Source organism: Caretta caretta, chromosome 4 (assembly GCF_965140235.1).
Source record: "Caretta caretta isolate rCarCar2 chromosome 4, rCarCar1.hap1, whole genome shotgun sequence".
NCBI classification, from domain to species: domain Eukaryota; kingdom Metazoa; phylum Chordata; order Testudines; family Cheloniidae; genus Caretta; species Caretta caretta.
In genome coordinates this window covers 116,463,065-116,487,868 of record NC_134209.1, presented here as the reverse complement: position 1 = coordinate 116,487,868, position 24,804 = coordinate 116,463,065, and the positions used below count along the sequence as shown (strand labels likewise).

Below are 24,804 nucleotides of genomic sequence, written 5' to 3'. Positions count from 1 at the left end.
AATGGTACTACTCAACATGAGTAGGGATATCAGCATCTGACTCAGAATTGGTAATCCCTTGATCCAGTGTCATTTTTAACTGATTTACAACTAAATCAGTCAGACTTTATAGAAAGGGTGCATTTATAAGAGGGGTAATGTTTGCCAGATCTATAAATAATGTCTTCTGAAATAGAATTACAGTTTATAAAAAAGCAATTTCTGCTTGAAGTGATGAGAATACCTAAGAGATGGATTCAGACATTGCAATCCCCTCCTGATGCCACATGAATGGAAAGTCTCCCTAAGCAGGCTTGGCAACCTAAAGAATAAAGATATGTCTGGTATACGTAACCCACACTCAGATGGACAATGATGGGGTGAAGGGTTGGATCTTGCACTACTGAAGTCAGTGGAAACTTTGCCATGACTTTAGTAAGTGCAGGATCAGACCTTAAATCTCATCGCTGGTGTGAGAAAAGAGATAGCACCCAGCCCTGCAAATACTTAATGAGCTGCCAGGGCTGGAGATATCGTTTATTAAGAGGAAGGAAGAAAGAGGGTGAGAGAGCTGTTGGCTAGTAACTTCTGATCAGAACAAGCTGTACTTCTGCCGTGCTGAGCATAGAGTTCTAAGAACTGGCAGAGCTGAAGTCAATGGGCAAGACATGTTTCTCTTTGTTTAAACAACTTTGCAGACAAGGAAACTTTTTTAATTTGAATATTCTACTCTACCAAGAAGGAATGATTCTCTGACATAAAGAAGTCACAAATTAAACAGACAAGACAGATAAAGCCTGGGAATGGAAGCAGAGAGGCAAACAGAGGTGAAGTGACTTGCTTGCAGCAAGGTCAGTCAGAGGCAGAGCCAGGAAGGCTTAAGTGCTCTATGTTTGATGCGCTTAAGACACCTACGGTTTGTAAGCACCCTTCCTGTAGAAAGTTAGAACACTTGGAATACATTCCAATTTACCAAAATACATTCATATTTTGAAGCACGCGACTGAAGTTTTAGTCCAACATTGTACCTCACTGTTCTGCAGCAGTGCCTCAAAAAAACCCCAAAACAAACAAGATTCTACTGTACATATTGCTGACTGTAAATGCTTGTAACTTTACAAAATACTAAACAATTATCTTCAAAGTTAGGTAAAACCATAGATCTCAATAACCTCTACACACCGAGCAGTTTGTTTCATCCTTCAACTGTTTTTGTTGAGAGTGCAAAATTTCTGATCAGAATATATGGGCAAAAATGTCTTCCATGCCCTAATAACTCAGATAGCTCCACTGAATTTTTCATTGTTCTTTAGGCACAGAGCAATTGTGGAAATATCAACACAATCCGCTCCAAAAAAAAAAAAAGTGTTTGAGGAACAGAAAAAGTGCGGGAATGATTAGATTGCAAGTTAGTATTCATGGTTATCTATAGTGTCTGTGCTCTATGGCTACTATAATAACTGAGGAAACATATGTGAATAAAAGGAAAAGAGTACTTGTGGCACCTTAGAGACAAACACATTTATTTGAGCATAAGCTTTCGTGAGCTACAGCTCACTTCATCGGATGCATGGAGTGGAAAATACAGTGGGGAGATTTATATACACAGAGAACATGAAACAATGGGTGTTATCATATACACTGTAACAAGAGTAATCAGGTAAGGTGAGCTATTACCAGCAGGAGAGCGGGGGAGGAGGAACCTTTTGTAGTGATAATCAAGGTGGTCCATTTCCAGCAGTTGACAAGAACGTCTGAGGAACAGTGGAGGGGGGGGGGGGAAATAAACATGGGGAAATAGTTTTATTTTGTGTAATGACACATCCACTCCCAGTCTTTTTCAAGCCTAAGTTAATAGTTTGTATCTAGTTTGCAAATTAATTCCAATTCACCAGTCTCTTGTTGGAGTCTGTTTTTGAAGTTTTTTTGTTGAAGAATTGCCACTTTTAGATCTGTAATCGAGTGACCAAAGAAATTGAAGTGTTCTTCGACTGGTTTTTGAATGTTATAATTCTTGATGTCTGATTTGTGTCCATTTATTCTTTTACGTAGGACTGTCCAGTTTGGCCAATGTACATGGCAGAGGGGCATTGCTGGCACATGATGGCATATATCACATTGGTGGATGTGCAGGTGAACGAGCCTCTGATAGTGTGGCTGATGTGATTAGGCCTATGATGGTGTCCCCTGAATAGATATGTGGACACAGTTGGCAACGGGCTTTGTTGTAAGGATAGGTTCCTGGGTTAGTGTTTTTGTTGTGTGGTGTGTGGTTGCTAGTGAGTATTTTCTCCAGGTTAGGGGGCTGTCTGTAAGCAAGGACTGGCCTGTCGCCCAAGATCTGTGAGAGTGATGGGTCATCCTTCAGGATAGGTTGTAGATCCTTGATGATGCGTTGGAGAGGTTTTAGTTGGGGGTTGAAGGTGATGGCTAGTGGCGTTCTGTTATTTTCTTTGTTGGGCCTGTCCTGTAGTAGGTAACTTCTGGGTACTCTTCTGGCTCTGTCAATCTGTTTCTTCACTTCAGCAGGTGGGTATTGTAGTTGTAAGAATAAAGTTACAACACAGTGGCTATTCTGGAGATAAAATGAAACAGTGCAATGACTAGTATTTTTCTTATCTTTCTAGTCTAGCATACCAACCACATTCACGTGTCCTCATCAAGGAAAAGAGCCACCTTTAGTGACAGTTAAGAATGTACATAAGAACAGACGTACTGGGTCAGACCAAAGGTCCATCTAGCCCAGTATCCTGTCTTCCGACAGTGGCCAGTGCCAGGTGCCCAAGACGGAAGGAACAGAACAGGCAATCATCAAGTGATCCACCCCCTGTCGTCCATTCCCAGCTTCTGGCAAACAGAGGCTAGGGATACCATTCCTGCCCATCCTTGCTAATAGCCATTGATGGACCTATCCTCCATGAATTTATCTAGTTCTTGTTTGAATCATGTTATGGGTTCTTTGCTTTTCTTTTCCCTGAGGTTTGGGACTAAATCCACAATGGTCTTTTCTTACCTCAATCAAACAGATACATGTTATCGAATTTATTTTATAATCAGTGTTTCTGGCAGTATCATTTCAAAGAAGATAAAGGAGGCATGGGATTAAATAAGTAACTGCCAGAGAGGGAACTTGACTGAGAAAATTAGGATTATTTGTATTATATCAGATAGCTAAGTCTAGATGCTGAGTGGTTCTTAATGCAGGCCTGTAATGTGTGGCAGGGGGAGGAAGAATTTTTTGCACCCTTTGTATGAGATGCAAAAAATCAGCCAGAATTACAACCCTCATGTTTTGGGGAACACAAAACTATTACTGAGTTGCTTCGGTTCCTATGGAGATCAGTGCCCAAAAGGGGAGGGGTAAGGGATACTAAGCAGAGTCACCACTATCAGGCACCAAGGAATTAAAAAAAAAAAAAATAACAGCAGGTGATTTATATTTAAATAGTAAATAAACATCTTTACTTCTGTCGTTCTTAAATCCTCAGGGGAAAAAAAATCCTTTTTATGCCCTATTTCACAAAACAGTTGGTTACTTAACTCAAACATTAGAAGGGGGTTGAAAAGAGGACTTAGAATGAAAGTTTATAGTCACCCTTAACCATAGTTACCACTTACACTTCCATATTATAGGCACTTGTCTGTATTATCTAATAAAGGTGATTCACTGACTGACAGTTAATATCAACAGTCTCCGTGAGCTAGGATTTTGAAGTTTGGTACATTTTTTTTCATTATGGGTTGCTGCATATGAAAATCTCCCCAGTTTGACCTTTCCATCCGAGGTCACTAAAAGGTCATTAGTCATTTTCATCAGATTTCAAGCATTCAAGTGCACTTGTTATGTTGGGTATGAGGACCCCAATATGGAGGAATGAAGGTCATCTGAGATCACAAACCATAGTTAAGGCTATGATTTTGTCATGGATATTTTTAGTAAAATTCATGGACAGGTCACGGACAATAATAAAAAAAAATCACAGAAGCGCTGTAGGGGGGTCACTGCCAGGGGAACTGTGGGGGGGGGGGGGCTGCCAGTGGCAGAGGCTGGGGAGCTGTGGGGGCAGCCCCCCCCGCCCACAGCCACTGAGCAGATCCGGGGTACCTCTGCTGGTGGCAGCTGGGAGCTGTGGGGGGGCTCCGGCAGAGCTGCTGCAAGGCAGACCCCTGCCAGTGGCGGTGGCTGGACAGCTCAGGGATTGCTGCCAGTGATGGCGGCCAGTCAGTTGCAGGGGAGACTGGGCTGCCCCAGGGTTCCTCTGCTGCCAGCAGCGGCTGGTCAGCTGCGGGGGCCCCCAATGTCATGGAGGTTGCTGGAAGTCATGGATCCCGTGACTTCTGCAACCTCCACGACATAATCTTAGCCTTAATCATAGTTATATTTCAACCAAGAAAATCTTCATAAGTAAGTTTAATGGGTAGGTGGCTGAAATTTAATTTTTTATGTTTCAAGCTGCTGATTAACAGACGACAGGCCTGACTCTCCTCTCACACTGTTTTCAAACTGGTCTAGTTCCCTTGATTCCAGGCCTGGGCATTTGTGTATTTCATGAGATTGAATTAGATCATTGGCTAATAGGAATAAAACACAGGTAAGTGACCTCATCTTCCACACAATCAGTATAGGACTGCCGTAAAACAGACACAATTGATAACATGTTGGGATACAAATATATCTTGTCCCCCAGTTTCACAGAGTTTAAAGGTATGGTGAATCATTTCATTTCACTTCACCATACAGTGAAACATGTTAAGCACTGTTAACAGGGGCTATAAAGCTTAATATTTTGAATAAGGTATCAGTGCTGAAGGTAAAAGGATCCCTGTAGTGTTCCAAACCACTCTCTTCCATTATAATAATACATAAAAAGTCAGAGCTTGTTAAGGCAAGCCAGTCCATTGCCAGTGTTATGCTAGTAGCTACATGTGCTAAAAGAGAAGGCTGTGATAAGTTAATATCATCTGTGCTCCAGTTTTGAAGAAATTGTTGCAACTGAAAGAACACCTACACAGTGTGCCCAGATAATGCAGTGATGAGGGCATTAAAAATGTATTAAATAAGTGTGTGTGTGTGTATTTTTGTATTGTGACAAAGTTCCTCCTCTGCCTTGGTGGGCCCTGCGCTTATTGGCGGATTTGCTCGTCTCACAGGTTCACGGCAGGCCTCAGTTTGGCCACTTTCGTGGCTCAAATCTGCCGTTCACTCAGTTAGCCTCATCACTTGCCAGCATGGGGAAAAGGAAGAAGAACAATCCCCACAGTCTCTGCTGATCTACCTAGTGGATCAGGGAACAGGCCAGAGACCTTCCCCTCTGGTGGAACCCACAGTCCAGGTCAACTCCTTCAGTATCAAGTAGGGAGTTGCGGGGATGGAAGGATGGGGGGAACCCGGGCCCGCCCTCTACTCCGAGTTCCAGCCCAGGGTCCTGTGGATTGCAGCTGTCTACAGTGGCTCCTGTAACAGCTGCATGACAGCTACAACTCCCTGGGCTACTTCCCCATGGCCTCCTCCCAACACCTTCTTTATTCTCACCACAGGACCTTCCTCCTGATATCTGATAATGCTTGTACTTCTCAGTCTTCCAGTAGTACTCCTTCTCACTCTCAGCCTCTAGCACCTCTTGCTCCCAGGTCCTTGCACGCACACCACAAACTGAAGTGAGCTCCTTTTTTAAAAATCTAAGTGCCCTGATTAGCCTGCCTGTCTTAATTGATTCTGGCAGCTTCTTGATTGGCTGCAGGTGTTCTAATCAGCCTGTCTGCCTTAATTGTTTTCAGAAAGTTCCTGATTGTTCTGGAACCTTCCCTGTTACCCTACCCAGGGAAAAGGGACCTACTTAACCTGGGGCTAACATATCTGCCTTCTAGCACTCTCCTGTAGCCATCTGGCCTGACTCTTTCACACTATGTTCCACACCAAGAAATGTTACCGTTAAGATTTTTTAAGTACAATTCAAGAGAATCCTTTTAATTTTATTTCACAGATTATTTCAATGGTATATATTCTCTTGCATTGCACTTAGCATCCTTAAGTGTAATTTTAAATTTGTTCTTGTTTTGGGACTTCCTTCATTGTTATTAACTCTCCTGTTTAGCTAGTGGTGGGCTCAGCAATCCTCACCTCTCTGTTTATCTCTAGTCTTCCTCATGCTCCTAGCAAGCTTGTCATATGGGGGCAGCCTCACGTTGGCTAATTGGCTCTAGCTTCTTCGTCTTTCTCCTTCATCCCTATTGGGCTCTAAGAATCTCTCCTTAATGGTGACAGCAAAACCATTGAAACTGGCTGGAGCCCCTGGCTGCACCTTGCAGTAGCTACTAAGAGGTACTGCTCCTGTACAGCATTTTTCTCTGCACATAGTCTGACAACTGCAGCAGTTGCCTGTAGCGGTCACTCCAAGCATTTGCAGGCTGTGACTCAGTGAATGTGTATTGGAAGTTGAGGAGTCTTAATGGCTTTATGAAGGATCCATAGTTAAAACTGAATTGAGTTTTGCACTTAAATCAGCGGTTCAAACTCCCGGCTATGTATGAAGAATACAGCATGTACTCCTACAGCATGTACTCATTGAGTATGGTATGAATATCTTTAAATGTTGCTGACTCATATGTATATCTTTACAAACTTGCTTCCATAATGGGGTCTGTTTAATAAATATGACTATCAATAATTTCTTTTTTTATAACACACCCAAACTCTGATTTTTCAGAGTATTTTATGACTGAATATGTAGAGAAACTGTACATGTGCCAATACGGGAGTCTAAATTCTTATTCCTAGGGGTTTTTCTAGAGCCAGCATGGACCAGTAGATAATGTAGTCTGACCTCCTGCCTAACACTGGTTATAGAATTTCATCCAGTTGCTTCTTTATTGAACCCAATAACTTGTGTTTCACTAAAACACATCTTACAGAAAGGCATCAATCAACAAGTGTACTCTGTGCTTGGAAACATGAGTAGCAATTTTTAAAAAAAAATGCCTATCTTTAATGAACTAGTATGGAGAAACTATGTCTTTTAAACTTATGAAATTTTCAGAAAAAATCTTCTAACTAATAGCAGAGAGATTTTCAGACAACTGAGATCAAAAGTTGGAGTGTGTCTTTTTGCCAAAACAAGGCTTAAAAAGAACTCTAAATACAACCTTAATTATGGAGTCAGTTCTGTGTTTCCATAATTATATAAACAGTTTTAATAAAATAATTTGGTATTCATTAAATTACTAATACTCAGTTGAATTCTTTTGTATTAAAATGAAAGAAGTATGCAGTTCCTTAGGAATTTCTTTGCATTATATAGCAATTAGTCATCCATTATTTTAAAAGGGTTATTGCATATTTTTCCTGTAGTGTTCATTTGTCAGATGAACCTGTAGCTAGTGACTTGAATATTAAACCACCTATCAATAAAAAAAATACTTTTTCCCCCCCAGGAAAGCTGCATTCCAATTTTATTATTTTGCATGAAGTATGCAGTTTTGAACAGCCTATATTACTGCAGTATAACTTTGCGAATTGTAACATTTTGGTATGTGGCACTGATAAATATTTTTGTAATTGAAAAGCTGCTGTGTAGCTATGATGGAATAGCTAAGAAAAAGTAACACCTGTGCTTTTATATAATTTTCAAAGAAACTTGATCAGTAGTAAACACGACTCATAATATCTATCACTGCATGGAATGACTATTTTGGGAGGTTTTTATTATGTTACTTTTTATTGAAATAATTATCATTTCAATATAACTAAATATTTGGTACAGTTCTATGGATAGTAGAAATAAGGCCCACTTCTCAAATTTAAATAATTAGCTTTAAGTAATTAGCTGGAGTTAAGTAATTAACTAAATTCTGCATTTGGATGCTCACACTAGCATGTAAGTGCGCAAATACTCACTTTTAGCACCTAAAAATCCATTTGCATACCTGAATGCAAATTTGGGTGGCTAATTTACATGCCCAAATGTAAACATTGATTTTATAGTGTATCTAATGTAAGGGCCAAATCCAAACCCCAGTGAAGCCAGTTGCAGTCTTTCCATTGACTTCACTGGGGTTTGGATTTGGCCCTCTAATACTATGTACTTTATGCTTGTATAAAATATAGTTTTATGCAGCAGGGAATGGAGTCATATTATTGTTGTTATTATTTTTTTTGCATTTGGGCTGTTTTACGTATGGCTAGTGAAAAGTGTTTACCAAAAGTGCTTGTACTTGGGCTCCCCTCTAAAGAGTGCTTGACCTTGCGGTATTGCTCAATGAACACATGATCTCTCTTCCCTGTCCCAGATACAACCTTTAGTGCTACAACCCTGGCTAGTTTATAGACTCATAAACTTTAAAGCCAAGAAGGGACCATCACGATCCTATAATCTGACATCCTGCACATCACAGGCCACAGAACCTCACCCATCCACTCCTATAATAGGGCCATAACTAGGGCCCTACCAATTTCACGGCCATGAAAAACATGTCACAGACCGTGAAATAAACCCTGCCCTATGAAATCTGAGCTCCCTGAAATCAACAGGGCTGGGGAGAGACAGGACTTGTCCTTCCCCTGCACAGCTCTAATGGGGAGAGATCAGACCCACCTCCACAAGCAGTGCTGCAGCAGCCCCAGAGCTGGGCTCTGGACTGCCAGGAGCTTGGAACACCCGAGATCCAGGGCTTCTGCTCCCTCTCCCCCATGGCTCCTGTCTGGGTGCTGCTCCTCCTCCACACCTCATGGCTCCTGCCAGGGCTATGGGCCACCCAGGGTCCAGGTGGGGCTTGGGCTTCTACCTCCTGTGGCTCCTACCCAGGCTCAGGGACCTGGGCTGGGGGCTGCCACTCCCGCACAGCTCCAGCCCCTGTAGCTGCCTCCTGTCCAGCTCAGGGCTGCCCCCTGCCCTGTGGCTCCTGCCAGAGCTTGGGATGCCTGAGCTCCAGGGCTGCTCGCACCCACACGGCTCCTGCCCAGGCTCAGGGACCTGGAATGGGGGCTGCCACCCCACCCACCACAGCTTCAGCCCCTGCAGCTCCTGCCCAGGCTCAGGGATGCTATCCCCCTCCCTTGCTCCAGCTGGGACTCGGGGTGCCCGGGCTCAGGGCTGCTGTCCCTGATGGCTCCTTGAATCTTGACTTCAAATTATAGAGAATCCATCATTTATCAAGTTCAATCCAGCAAGTGACCCATGCTGTAGAGGAAGACAAAACTCACCAAGGATCTCTGCCAATTTCACCTGGGTGAAAATTCCTTCCTGATTCCAAATATGGTGATTAGTTAGATGCTGAGCATGTGGGTGAGACCCACCATCCAGACACCTGGGAAAGAATTCTCTGTTGGAACTCAGAGCCTTCAGCATCTAGTGACCCATCTCTGTCCATTTAAGATAATTGCCTATAGCAGTCACAGACGGGCCCTATGCCATTGTGGGCAACCTCATCATCCCATCTCCCTCACACATTTATCAAGCTCAGTCTTGAAACAAATTAGATTTTTTTGCCCCCACTACTCCCCTTGCGAGATTGTTACAGAACTTCAGTCCTTTGATGGTTAGAAATCTTCATCTAATTTCAAGCCTAAACTTGTAGATGGCCAATTTATACCTAGGCTCCGTCTCCCTTTAACTTTCTTTGATTAGATCATGGAAAAGGACCTCTGATTTGGTAATCAGTGGTGGAGGCATTTTTGTTGTTGTTCGACATCTGGCTACATGAGTGAGAGGTGCCAGGAACATTCTTTCTTTGTGCTAGCAATAACACCAAAAGAAACAAAATAACAAGTAAAGCCTTTACTGTGTTGTGTGCAATGCAAACTGCATTCAGTCAGTGCTGAGGATGGTTATAAGGCACGGATCTTAAGGCTCAATGGATACTGAAATCCAAAAGGGATATTTTTATTTTGTGGTTGTGTTGTGCTTTGTTTCTTTATATTACTATTTATATGTAAGAACAGCAGGGAGATGGATTTGGTGCTCTCTGTTCCCTACTAGATCCTTTAAGGGGTAGTGCTGCAGGGCAGTACTATTTTCTTTCCTATCTAACTTAAAAATATTCTTATTGTTCTTCTGGGGCTGCATGGTCCCATTTCAGGCTATCAAAGGATAATTTGTAGCAGAGGCCTACAGAAACACAAGCAGTTTAAGCATGCAGATCTGTGACAGTCTCCCTCTCTAAAATGATAGACTATAAAAAAAAAAAACACTCACTAAGAGATTTTGCTAGAATAGGCTTGCTGATGAGATGAGTTGCACTGCTGATTTTGGACAGGTTTGACATACCATGACAGAACCTCATAGGTTCTATTTTTGTGTTGGTTTGCCCTACTTTGGATAGGAAGAGATGTCCAGGTCTGGAAGTTCTGGCCCAGAGAAATGTACAAACATAAAAAACATATTTTGCCCAGGCAGACTGGTTTTTTTGCTTATAGTTGTGAAGGAGCAGAGAGACTGCAGCTGGGCACAGCAGGAGTTAAAGAACACCTGTGCAGTAAGCTAGCCCTGCTCTGTTATACCTGCAGCCATTTCCAGGCCTTGAAGGGGAGAAAAAAAGGGAGCCTGGCTCAGTCAGGGGTGACTGGCGAAGAGGCAGGAGCTCTCTGTATGCCTGCCTGAAGGCACAGATCAGCAGCATGCCTGCCAATGCAGCCACCGGAGGCAAGTAAGTCTTTCCCAGCCAAGGGGAACCTACAGAGAAGCCCCAGCTGCAGCGCAGCTGGACTAGCAGGGCCATGCCCCAAACTAAAAGGACTTGCTTAGGGAGCAGGCCAGGAAAACAGGCCCAGAACCCGCCCCCTTTCCCCCACGACTTGGAGAAAGATCCATCTCCCCTGTTTAGGGGTTGAGCAACACAGGACCCTGGGCCAGGACCTGAAGGAGAAGGAGGGATCAGGTCCCACAACAGCCCCCCTAACCAATGATCTAGCCACTAGACTGCCCGGCCCCTGAGGGCCCTATCACAGATGTTGGAGAATGCGGGTATCACCCTAGTCCCTGCTGAAGGGAATTAAAAGAGAAGGTGGGGGGAAAGAAAACCAAAGGGGAGAGAGAGAGAGAGAGAAAGTCCCAAGGACAAACTCTTGAATGGAGTTGGAACAGCTGCTGAAATGGATGGCTGAGAAAAACACCCACCATCAACAGCAACAACAACAACTCCTGCAGCAGATGGCTATGCAGCAGCAGCAGCTAATTCGCGAACTGGCAGCCCAACACCACCAGCAGCAGCTGGTCCAACAGGGGCATCCATTTTGCGTCCTGCTGCTCCAGCAGAGCTACCTAACTCCGCCTCAACTGACTTGCCAAAATGGGGCCTAACAATGATGCTGAGGCCTTCTTAGAGACTTTAGAGCGGGTGGCCATGGTAACCTGGTAGCCCCAAGACCAATGGGCTGCAGTGCTGTCTCCGGGGTACTTTGCCTGGGTAACACAGACCACATACTGTGCTTTAGACCCCACCGCCACCCAGAACTATGCCCAAGTTAAGGCAGTGATCCTCGATGCCCTAGATATCTCAGAGGAAACATTCCGGCCATGCTTCCAGGGGAAGCGGTACCCGTCGGGAGCCTTACCCCATCTGGTGCCAAAAGCTGCACGACTCATGCTGGAGATGGCTCAAACCAGAAGCAAAGATGGGGGCACAGGTACTGAGCAGGTCCTGCTAGAGCAGTTTTTCCAGACCCTGCTCCTTGAGGGAAGAGAGTGGGTGTTGCAACATCACTCTGACACCATGATGGATGCCATCCAACTCATAAAGAACTACCTAGTTGGTGAGGCCCCCATGATGAGATCCCCCCCCTTTGGGGTCAGCTGGAACCAAGAGCACTGTGCCCCTCAAGGAGGGAACCACTCACAGACCCCAGGATCGTTAGGAACTTCAGCCTCCTCCCTCCCTACCAGAGCTTCAGAGGGCTCGAAGATCCAGGGGTACCAGGGATCCCCAACCCAGAGGTCCAGAGCCGTTTACCTGCACTCCATCTTGGGAGACCACAGGTCCACTGGAGGCTCAGCCTAGGCCTGTACTGAGCCCAGAACTTGGGGAGACCCGTCGTGACCAGACCGCCTGGGTATCCAAGCAGGAAACCTAATGCACCACCCAAGATGAGGACCAGTGTTTCAAGTGTGGCCATTCTGGAATGCAGCTTTGGGAAGATCTGGATTCCGTGAGCACGAGCATGCCCTGGGGACCGAGCAAAACTGACCATACTGCTGCAGGTAAATGGGAAAGAATCATAGAATATCAGGGTTGGACGGGACCTCAGGAGGTCATCTAATCCAACCCCCTGTTCAAAGCAGGACCAATCCCCAACTAAATCATCCCAGCCAGGGCTTTGTCAAGCCTGACCTTAAAAACTTCTAAGGAAGGAGATTCCACCACCTCCCTAGGTAACGCATTCCAGTGTTTCACCACCCTCCCAGTGAAAAAGTTTTTCCTAATATCCAACCTAAGCCTCCCCAACTGCAACTTGAGACCATTACTCCTTGTTCTGTCATCAGCTACCACTGAGAACAGTCTAGATCCATCCTCTTTGAAACCCCCTTTCAGGTAGTTGAAAGCAGCTATCAAATCCCCCCTCATTCTTCTCTTCCGCAGACTCAACAATCCCAGTTCCCTCAGCCTCTCCTCATAAGTCATGTGTTCCAGTCCCCTAATCATTTTTGTTGCCCTCCGCCGGACGCTTTCCGATTTTTCCACATCCTTCTTGTAGTGTGGGGCCCAAAACTGGATACAGTACTCCAGATGAGGCCTCACCAATGTCGAATAGAGGGGAACGATCATGTCCCTCAATCTGCTGGCAGTGCCTGTACCAAGGTTCCTCCCCCACTCTGAATTCTAGGGTACAGATGTGGGGACCTGCATGAAAACCTCCTAAGCTTACTTTTACCAGCTTAGGTTAAAACTTCCCCAAGGTACAAATTAATTTTATCCTTTGTCCTTGGAATATCCACTGCCACCACCAAACTCTAACTGGGTTTACTGGGAAACGTAGTTTGGACACGTCTTACCCTCCAAAATCCTCCCAACCCTTGCACCCCACTTCCTGGGAAAGGTTTGGTAAAAATCCTCACCAATTTGCATAGGTGACCACAGACCCAAGCCCTTGGATCTGAGAACAATGAAAAAGCATTCAGTTTTCTTACAAGAAGACTTTTAATAGAAATAGAAGTAGGTAGAAGTAAAGGAATCACCCCCGTAAAATCAGGATGGTAGATAACTTACAGGGTAATTAGATTCCAAACATAGAGAATCCCTCTAGGCAAAACCTTAAGTTACAAAAAAGACACACAGACAGAAATAGTCATTCTATTCAGCACAATTCTTTTCTCAGCCATTTAAAGAAATCATAATCTAACACATACCTAGCTAGATTACTTACTAAAGTTCTAAGACTTCATTCCTAGTCTATCCCCAGCAAAAGCAGCATATAGACAGACCCAGACCCTTTGTTTCTCTCCCTCCTCCCAGCTTTTGAAAGTATCTTGTCTCCTCATTGGTCATTTTGGTCAGGTGCCAGCGAGGTTACCTTTAGCTTCTTAACCCTTTACAGGTGAGAGGATTTTTCCTCTGGCCAGGAGGGATTTTAAGGGGGTTTACCCTTCCCTTTATATTTATGACAGCCCATACTTATACAGCCCAAAATGCCATTGGCCTTCTTGGCAACAATGGCACTCTGGTGACTCATATCCAGCTTCTTGTCCACTGTCACCCCTAGGTCCTTTTCTGCACAACTGCTGCCGAGCCATTCGGTCCCTAGTCTGTAGCAGTGTATGAGATTCTTCCGTCCTAAGTGCAGGACTCTGCATTTGTCCTCGTTGAACCTCATCAGTTTTCCTCTAATTGGTCTAGGGCCCTCTGTATCCTATCCCTACTCTCCAGCGTATCTACCTCTCCTCCCAGTTTAGTGTCATCTGCAAACTTGCTGAGGGTGCAATCCCCACCATCCTCCAGATCATTAATGAAGATATTGATCAAAACCGGCCCGAGGACCAACCCTTGGGGCACTCCACTTAATACCGGCTGCCAACGAGACATGGAGCCATTGATCACTACCCGTTGAGTCCGACAATCTAGCCAACTTTCTATCCATTTTATAGTCCATTCATCCAGCCCATACTTCTTTAACTTACTGGCAAGAATACTGTGGGAGATCGTGTCAAAAGCTTTGCTAAAGTCAAGGAACAACACGTCCACCGCTTTCCCCTCATCCACAGAGCCAGTTATCTCGTCATAGAAGGCAATTAGATTTGTCTAATTAGTGATGGGACTAGTTGATTCATGGTGTTCCCCGACCCTGGTACGAAGAACAGCGGTGCCTAATCCCGGCTATTGGCAGATCCCCCTCACACCTGAGTCCAGGGGAAAAAAGTGCTTTCTCTGCCCCCTTCAGGCTTTTCCAGTTCCAGACCATGCCATGTCCTTTATGGTACCATGGTTTAGCTGATGTTCCAAGTACTCTCTTAGGCTCAACAGAAGACCAGTCCAACCCCATAGGTAGTAAATCCAGCTGTAGGGTGTAGGGCTACCACACAAGGCACTAATCCCTGTGACAGGTCAGGGCTAAGCTGCGTAGACTGAAGAGTTTTCCTGGTTGCACATGCAGGAGTTGGACATTGTCTGCTGGCTGTATGTGTTGGAGGCAAAAAGCCAGAAAAAAGGAGTTGTGTGGTCCTGAGAGGAGGCAAAGATACAGAGCACTGAACTCACTGTATTGGCAAGTGTGGGAAAGTCTGAGCAAGGAAACTGCCTGCTGTTTGTTTCTACTGTATTGAGGGACACTGTGTGAACAGGTGCCAACTTTTCAAAGTTCTGGGGGAGGGAGAGGTGCTAATAGGGAGGCTGCCAAGCACCCACCATTTTCCCCCATGGGTGATCCAGCCCCAGAGCACCACGGAGTCGGCACCTATGACTGTGCATTAGTTATAATCAGACAAGATCACACCAAGAATATACCCGACTCGTATCCCCAATTCCTTATCCTAACAGAAACAACAGGGGTTGTACTTGGGCCAATGGGGCAACAAGGGCAGTTTAAGTAGTGTTGTTAACTATTTCATTGTTGATCATTTTAGCAGAAGCTTTCCGCTAATGTAACCAATTTATTTGATGACCAGCAAACTTTATAATATGACTGTCTGAAGCAAACAGCCACTTCTGTAGAGTCCTTTCAAAGAGAACAAAATTCCCCTACCAGAGTCAGCGTGGCAGGTCACAGACACAAACTTGAAAATATAAAACTGAATACCATCATTCCAGACTAGGATGAAGATTTTTCTGCAATTCTCTAACATTTTGGCACAACTGGTGACTTAAGGACAAAGTTTTAACTTTAATTCTTTAATTTTTGTGGATTAAAAAGATTAAAAAGAAACAAGCAAACTAATATGCAGTTCTAGGTGTAATTGGGTGCTACCAATAGTGGGTATTCTTACATAATCTTAAACTATCATGTATACTGAAATGCTAGAATGTGGCTTAAGGACCATGTTTTAGCTTTAGCTCTTCTTTCCCTTGTTGTTATGAGTATAATCACACCACATTATTTGAATTGTTTGCTATGGTTTAATCTTAGAAAACTTCTGTCTGGGAAAAAAATACATGTTAGCTGTGAAATCCTCTTTTGTGCCTACAGACATTTTAATCAATAGCTGCAGATGCATTTTCTCTTTTCTTTGATACAGTACTGCTCTACTTGTCTCTCCCTCTGGACTGAAAGCTAATCCTTTGTGGTAAACAACAGCAGAAATGAAAATGCAAGTTGTTGTTTCTGAAAATTTGGGTTTAAGTATTTAAAGCTAAGCACCCAAAGACTGAGCTGTCTCAAACTAGAGGCGGTTTCTGAATACATTGGTGTACAGTAAGTGAATTGTCCAAGGAGACACAGAGTCTGGCAGAGCTAGGAAGAGAACCAAGATTGCTTGCTTTAACCACTACATTATTCCTCTGTCCCTGCTAGAAATAGGTTTCTGAAGTTACTGAACAATTATAGCAATATTTTGGAATGCAAAATGAATAATTTGTGTATACCATAGTGTAGGGAGCCAGGGTGGCTTCCCTATGAACCAGAGGGTAAGGAGCCACCCTCTCAGCCTGAGTGGGCGAGGCCAGACCAAGCTTACGCCAATCCCTGGAAGGGGAGGGGTGGGACATGAAGTACAAAGGGCGAGGCCCTTTGCCCAGTGAAGAGAGCACCAGGGAGGGAGACAGACACAGGCTGCTGGTTGCTCCCTCGTGATCCTGCTGCCGACCCAGGGGAGGCCCTGGGCCAGGAGGAACCTGACCGGGAGGAAGGCCTGTGGCGACCAGGACTGCCAGCCGCTGAGTACCCGGAGGACCTGGAGGGGCTCAGCTGTAGCCCGGGCCAGCATGAGCCCGACACAGAGGGGGAGCTGGAGCTGCCAGCAGCTGAATACCCGGATGAGCTGGAGGGACCAGAGAGACCTGCTTGAAAGACCGGGTAGGAAGTAGCCCAGGGGCAGAACTGCACCATGGGGTGGGTGTATTTGGTCAGCGGGCACGGATGGCCCCCTGCTGACCGAGCGGCGGGACCTTTGCCTCCCGCCGCTGTCAGGGCCCTGGGCTGGAACGCAGTGGAGTTGGGTGGGCCTGCGTTTCCCTACCCCGGCCAACCCGCCTCGGGTAGCAGAACTGTGTGCTGCAGACTCGTGCCGGCGCTCCCCTGCCCGAGGGGCGCGTGGCAGACTCCAGCCAGCACACCTTTCCCGCTAATTCCCCAGCACCCGAAAGGTGTGACTAAGGGCTGCCAGTGGGACCATAGCTCTTCATCGCCCCCTACGGGCTCGGAGGACCGATTGAAACCTGTCACACATAGATTATATACAATGCCGAATTCTATATTAATCTCTGTGTTTCCTAGTGAAAGGAAAGGTAACACTGTCTGAAAAGGCTCACCTTAGTAAGAATGAAATGGGTAAAATGAACATGCCAGATTACTGTTCATTTCTGGATTACTCTAATTTGCAAGCCCTGTTATCTAACAAATCTATGTGCAGCTATCAACAGACCAGAATACACAATGAATCTCATAGTAGGATTAAAACACTGATTCTTTAGCTCCAAACAGTTTCCTACTGCTTGAGATAAAATAGATCTTCACTAGCCAGCACTCAACTTCCATGAGAATTGGTCAGTTAATGAATAAAACTACAATGCAAATTCAGTAAGGATTTTTGTCCCTTGTGATGTGCAAAACTCATTTAATAAAAGTTACAATAAACGCACATTGTGTACCCTTTATAATGTTGCTTCTGAACTGGTTGTGCTATGGTGCTTATTTTTGTGCAATTTTCCATAATAAAATATGAGCCTTGCTAGGTATGTAAGGAACATTTTTCCCTAGACCAAAAAAATTATTTTACTGCAAATCTTTTGGTAAGGATAATACCATTATTTGTATTTCTATTTTTTGCTCAAAGATTAGCTTTCACTTCAAAACTGGAGGCTAGTTAAACAGTTAGTCTATCAAGGGGAAGAGAAAATTAATCTGTAGCTATTGATTAAAGTGTCTGTAGACACACAAGAGAATTACAAAGGTAAATATATATTGTTTCCAACAAATGTTTAACATGATAAAATGACAAAGAACTACATTCAGATAGCATGGTGTGATTTATACCCAAGATAACAAAAAATTGAAAAATGAAGGTTGAACCAAATGCTCAACTTGCATTCATGTAACAAATCCTAATGACTTCGGTGAGTGAGGTTTACCTCAGAGAGTAAGGACAGAAGCAAGACCATCACATGGTGTGTAACATTATCCAATATGGATCCAAACCTAAAATGCTGCATGCTTCTTAGAAAGCTCTTAGCACCCTAGGCTAGATTCATAAAGGGACTTAGACATGTATCTTGTCACTGTTTTTCGATTATAAACTTGTTGGGGCAAAGAATATCCTTTGATTTATTTTTGTACAGCTCCTAGCACAATAAAGATCCAAACTGATTGGAGACTAGGGGCTACTGCAGTACAAATAATACACTAATAGTAATCGCTTCACTGTGGTATTTATTTTTCATTTCCTGGTATTGTGTATCTTGTGTCAGTTACTCTAGAGAAAGTTCTGATCCACATCATAAAAACATACCAAATAACTGATAGCAGCCATTTGGTGTCTTATAGCACAGAAATATTGACAGAATTCACTGCCCTAATTCTCACTCCGCTCAGAAACAAGACGCTCAACCCTGAGCATCTTAAATTCTGTACTGACCACAACTCCTAACTAGGTTATGGATTCACAGATTGATAGTATTTTTTTTTTAAGGCCTGAAGGGACCATTATAATAAACTAATCTCACCTCCTCTATAACACAGGCCATAGGACCTCCCCAAACAATTCCTTTTTCAGCGAGAACATATATCCTAGAAAAACATCCAAACTTGATTTAAAGACTACAAATGATGGAGAACCCACTACATCCGTAGGTAAATTGTTCCAATGGTTAATTACCCTCACTTTTAAAAATGTGCACTTATTTCTAGACTAAATTTGTTTAGCTTCAGCTTCCAGCCATTGAATCCCATTATAACTTTTTCTGCTAGATTAAACAGTCATCTTCTATTAGAAATTTCTTCCCCATCTTGGTATTTATAGGCAACTGATCGATGGACACTAGCTATATGCCACATTTATCCAACAATAGAACTTCAAAACCTGTAGTCTACATTTTAATTAAAAAGTTTCATTTTATGAGGACCATTTAAAAATATTTCTAGTCCATTGGATCTTCAGTGTGTCCTTGCTATGACATTATCTTAGAATACTTTTGTATTCCTAAGAAAGAATAACTTAATATTCACCTTCAGTCTTTGTTTGACACTGAATCCTGATGCACTTGACCCCAAAATATTGATGAGATAGTTATCTAGCTTCTTGTAATTCAGGTTTCTCTATTCAGGTGATGCTGATTGCCATTTAAAAGCCTTGCACCATAGCACTGTTGACAAACTGTAAGCACTAACTGATATCATGTGGAATTGAGGAGTCAAGAATTGGATTGACTTTCTATCGGTCTGAAATGGGAGAGAATTCATCATAGGCTGTCCGTCAAAGGCTGCATTACTGCCAAAAGAGCCCCCGATGAAAGGGTCAAATGCATAGTGCTTTGCTTTCATTATCTTTATCTCCTCCATGTGCATACACTAGACAAAACCCTTGCCAAAGAGCTGCCTGCAAAGCTTCTACAAAAGAAAAGTAACATTTTAAAGGGCTTCTAAAAAAAAGAGTTGAACTTACAGAGAATTGAAAAATGTTCTGCTGTAGTCGTTGGCATATACTAATAGATGTCTATGGAATGTTATCTATTTAGGCACCCGAATCAGCTCTTCGCTACCTAAAATAGGTATATAGGCATCTAACTGTAGGCTTCCAAATTTAAATAATTTATAACTAATTTTCAATACTTTGTTGAGTTTTGGGCCCATTACAAACATTTTTAAAAAACATCAGTCAGCAGTGCCCATGGTTGATGTGTATTATTCATATACACCAACAGGAATAACTGCCATTCCCAGGTTAATTGCCCCAACCTACAAAACATGGAACATGTCCAAATGGTTAGCTAGATATTAAGAAAATGTTTGGCATGAAATATGAGCCTTACACTAATCCCAAAAGCCAGCAAATTCAGACCCTGACAGACAACCAGAGGGAGGTTTCAGAGTAACAGCCGTGTTAGTCTGTATTCGCAAAAAGAAAAGGAGTACTTGTGGCACCTTAGAGACTAACCAATTTATTTGAGCATGAGCTTTCGTGAGCTACAGCTCACTTCATCGGATGCATACCGTGGAAACTGCAGCAGACTTTATATACACACAGAGCTCATGAAACAATACCTCCTCCCACCCCACTGTCCTGCTGGTAATAGCTTATCTAAAGTGATCATCAAGTTGGGCCATTTCCAGCACAAATCCAGGTTTTCTCACCCTCCACCCCCCCACACACAAACTCACTCTCCTGCTGGTAATAGCCCATCCAAAGTGACAACTCTCTACACAATGTGCATGATAATCAAGGTGGGCCATTTCCTGCATAAATCCAGGTTCTCTCACCCCCTCACCCCCCTCCAAACCCCCCCCCCCACACACACAAACTCACTCTCCTGCTGGTAATAGCCCATCCAAAGTGATAACTCTCTACACAATGTGCATGATAATCAAGGTGGGCCATTTCCTGCACAAATCCAGGTTCTCTCACCCCCTCACCCCCCTCCAAAAAAAACCAAACCCACACACACACACAAACTCACTTTCCTGCTGGTAATAGCTCATCCAAAGTGACCACTCTCCCTACAATGTGCATGATAATCAAGGTGGGCCATTTCCAGCACAAATCCAGGTTTTCTCACCCCCCCACCCCCATACACACACAAACTCACTCTCCTGCTATACCAGGAGAGTGAGTTTATATTATGGGAACAAGTACATAACTTTTCCTTATTCACTTTCTCCACGCCACTCATGATTTTATATACCTCTATCATATCCCCCCTTAGTCTCCTCTTTTCCAAGCTGAAAAGTCCTAGCCTCTTTAATCTCTCCTCATACGGGATTTGTTCCAAACTCCTAATAATTTTAGTTGCCCTTCTCTGAAACTTTTCTAATGCCAGTATACCTTTTTTGAGATGAAGAAACCACATCTGTACACAGTATTTGAGATGTGGGCATACCATGGATTTATATAAGGATAACATATATTCTCCATCTTATTCTCTATCCCTTTTTTAATGATTCCTAACATCCTGTTTGCTTTTTTGACTGTTGCTGCACACTGCGTAGACGTCTTCAGAAAACTATCCATGATGACTCCAAGATCTCTTTCCTGATTAGTTGTAGCTAAATTAGCCCCCAACATAGTGTATGTATAGTTGGGGTTATTTTTTCCCAATGTGTATTACTTTACATTTATCCACATTAAATTTCATTTGCCATTTTGTTGCCCAGTCTCTTAGTTTTGTGAGATCTTTTTGAAGTTCTTCACAGTCTGCTTTAGTCTTAACTATCTTGAATAGTTCAGTATCCCTAGTAAACCTAGGGACCATCAAAGGCTGTCATTTAAATGGTCAGGTTCCAAATCACAGAGGCCTTAAAGTGGATCCTGAAGAATGAGGTACATGTGTAGTGTGCTCATATCAATCTGCTCAGTTAATGATGCAGTTTGCCACATTCTGCACTGGCTAAAACATCTGATTGCTCTTTTAGGGTAGCCCAAGCAATAGTCAAGCCTGGAATGATATGTCTCTAATAAGGTCAGGCTAAAGGCCATGATTTCTTGGCTAGCTACATGTGTTAAAAAAACTGAAGCAATTTCAATCACCATTTCTCTCTGGGAATCCAGGAGTAGATGGTAGTCGAAAAGCATCCAAGATTATGAAGCTCTTAGACAGGGGAAGGACACACTCAGTTAAGTCAGTCACAAAGTGCATCAAATCCTGTAGTTGTTTCTCCTTGCAAACTAGTATTGTCTCTGCCTTATCCAGATTAAGCCAGACATAGAAAGAAGTACTTAACAACCCTATATAGTTTTATTTATTTTCATTTCTTTTGTCATGTGACTATGATTTTTCCATTATTCTTCAAAAAATACTACCATCAAGTTTAGACAGCTGAATAGTATTCAATTTTGTTTGTTCTGAGTCTCATAAATCCTCAGCTAACCTCATTTATACCAAAACCTATTTGAAAAACTTTACCAATAGGGCTTCAGAAAAATATTTGGAATCCATCTGATGATGTTTTTATCCTCCTAACTGATAATTTTATCCTCTAAACTTTTTAATCAGATAGTAGTGATATTTCAAGTTTATCTATCTCCAGGCTGCTAGTGGTTCCAGATGTAGTACTGACCAGACATATGGTATAAAAAACGTTTTATTTTTCTCAAATAACTCATAAGACCATAAGAATGGCCGTAATGGGTCAGACCAATGGTCCATCTAGCCCAGTGTCTGTCAGATGCTTCAGAGGGAATGACGAGAGTGGGGCAATTTTGAGTGATTCATCCCATGTTGTCCAGTCCCAGCTTCAGGCAGTAGGAGGTTTAGGGACACCTGAAGCATAGGGTTGTATCCTTGACCATCTTGGCTAATAGTCATTGATGGAACTATCCTCCTTGAATTTGTCTAAATATTTTTTTGAACCCAGTTATATTTTGGCTTCACAACATCACATGGCAATGAGTTCCACAGGTTGATTGTGCATTGTGTACTTCATTTTGTTTGTTTTTAAACCTGTTGCCTAGTCATTTAATTGGGTAAGTCCTGTTTTTTGTGCAGGGATAAATAACACTTCCCTATTCACTTTTTTCACACCATTCATGATTTTATAGACCTCTATGATATTCCCCATTAATCATCTCTTTTCTAAACTGAATAGTCCCAATCTTTTTAATCTCTCCTCCATACCTCTCATAATTTTTGTTGCCCTTCCTTGTACCTTTTCCATGTTTTATTTCCATATATATAGCGACCAGAACTGCAGGGTGTATTCAAGGTGGGAGTGTACCATGGAATTATATAATGGCATTGTGATATTTTCTTTTATTATCTTTTACTTTCCTAATGGTTCATAACATTCCATTAATTTTTCTGTTTTCTACTGCCTCTGCGTATTGAGTGGATCTTGTCATGATGACTCCAAAATCTTTCTTGAGTGGTAACAGCTAATTTAGATGCCATCATTTTTTATGTGTAGTTAGGATTATTTTTTTCCAATTTGTAATACTTTGCACTTATCAACATTGAATTTCATCTGCCATTTGGTTGCCTGGTTAAGTGAGATCGTTTTGTAACTCTTTGTAGTCTTCTTTGGGCTTAACTATCTTGAATAATTTTATATCCTCTGCAAATTTTGCCACTTCACTGTACACCCCCTTTTCCAGATCACTTGTGCATATGTTGAAAAGTACAGGTCCCAGTACAGATTCTTGGGGGACATAGCTATTTACCTCTCTTCATTGTGAAAACTAATAATTTATTCCTATTTTTTGTTTCCTGTCTTTTAACCAGTTACTGATCCATGAGAGAACCTTCCCTCTTATCCCGTGACTGCTTACTTTGCTGAAGAGCCTTTGGTGAGGGACCTTGTCAAAGCTTTCTAAAAGTCTAAGCATACTATATCTACTGGATTACCCTTGTCCACATGCTTGTTACACCCTCAAAGAATTCTAATAGATTGGTAAGGCATGATTTCCCTTTACAAAAGCCATGCTGACTCTTCCCTAACATATCGTGTTTATCTATGTGTCTGATAATTCTCTTCATTACTATAGTTTCAACCAATTTGCCTGGTATTGAAGTTAGGCTTACCAGTTTGTAATTGTCAGGATTGCTTCTAGAGCCTTTATTAAAAATTGGTGTTACTTTAGCTGTCCTCCAATCATCAGGTACAGAGGCTGATTTAAGGGATAAGTTACGTTCCACAGTTGGTAGTTCTGCAATTTCATATTTGTGTTCCTTCAGAACTCTTGGGTGAATACCATCTAGTCCTGGTGAGTTATTACTGCTTAATTTATCAATTTGTTCCAAAACCTCCTGTACGAACACTTCAATCTGGAGAGTTCCTCAGGTTTGTCACCTAAAAAAATGGATCAGGTGTGACACATCTGAGGAACTGTCCCAGATGAATGTGTCAATTTGTGTCTCATCCTCTACAGTGAGGACTGAACCCAAGGAATTCAGTTTCACCTTATTATTTTTTAAGCATATCTAGTGATTGTAGAAGTCTGCCATTAATAAGACACTTTGTGACTCATTTAGGGCTTTGTGCTTCAAATTGATTTTCAGTTTCCTATAGAAATCAATTTTTTAATGTGTAAACAAAAGAGAGAATTTGAAAAATAGAATACATTATTTTTAGAAATAAAGATGATAAACTTACTGTGTGGGAGGTGATGTGACTGGCATTTTCTTGAGCGGGGAATTCAAACTTCTTAATTTAGTGTCACACCAGATTATAATTCATGAATACTATCTGTGAATTATAGTGTCGTCCATTAGTGCTGCTATGGTCATTGGTCTATCAGCTTCTTTCTAGGGCTTTAAAACTTAGTTATTGAAATTCATTGTAGTTTGAAACTTAGCATACCTCATGTCAGCTCATGCTTTTTCTTGCGGTTGCTTGCTTTTTTTGCTATTCAAAATAATCTGTGGCTACTTTCAAAACTGATATAAAACAAGAGGGGTCAAGTTCATCTGGCTTCAGTAGACCATCTGGCTTCAATAGTTACACCTGGGATGAAGTTTGCATATTTTGGTGGAGAAGGAGAAGGGTCTCTCCTGTTGAATCAGTTGCACTTTGGATTAAATCTTAAAATCATTGGGTGAGAGAGAGCAAGCAAGAGAATGACTCTGTAGCCTGGTGGATAGGTCACTTGCTTGAAAGGTGGGGGAAGCAAGGTCTAGTACCCTGTACTAATGACTGTTTTATTATTTATAGAAAGTGCAACGGTTTCAGCAAGAGAAATTGAGAGACACTTCCCTCCTCCCAGTGGTTAGAGCACTCTCCTGGCAGGTGGGAGACTATTGTTCAAATATTTTCTTCCCTTCAAGCAGAGGAGGGAATTGAACCCATGTCTCCCACATCTCAGGTGAGTGGGGTAACTACTGGGCTAAAAGTTATAAAGTGGGTGGTGGGCGGCTGTTTCTGCTACATCCAAAAGCAGCAAGAAACACCTTAGGCAACTAGCTACAGGGAGAGGGTTCATAGGTGAAAATCCCAGAGATAGGTGCCTCCCTCCTGCCTGGATTTAGGCGCTTAACTGCCTGAGAGGGGCAGGATTTAGGTCACAACCCTCTCCTTGGCATCTCCCATTGGCTAGTTTAGGCAGC

The 24,804-nt window shown here is 42.8% G+C and overlaps 1 long non-coding RNA gene across 1 annotated transcript in view; it reads right to left on the bottom strand.

Moving 5' to 3' along the window:
• Positions 1–1,968: 1,968 nt before the first annotated feature.
• LOC142071783 (uncharacterized) overlaps positions 1,969–24,804 on the bottom strand; it is a 192,488-nt gene continuing 169,652 nt past the window's right edge. The window contains exon 3 of the long non-coding RNA XR_012667977.1: positions 1,969–2,554. This is a non-coding gene — a long non-coding RNA (uncharacterized LOC142071783). The remainder of the gene's footprint in view (positions 2,555–24,804) is intronic.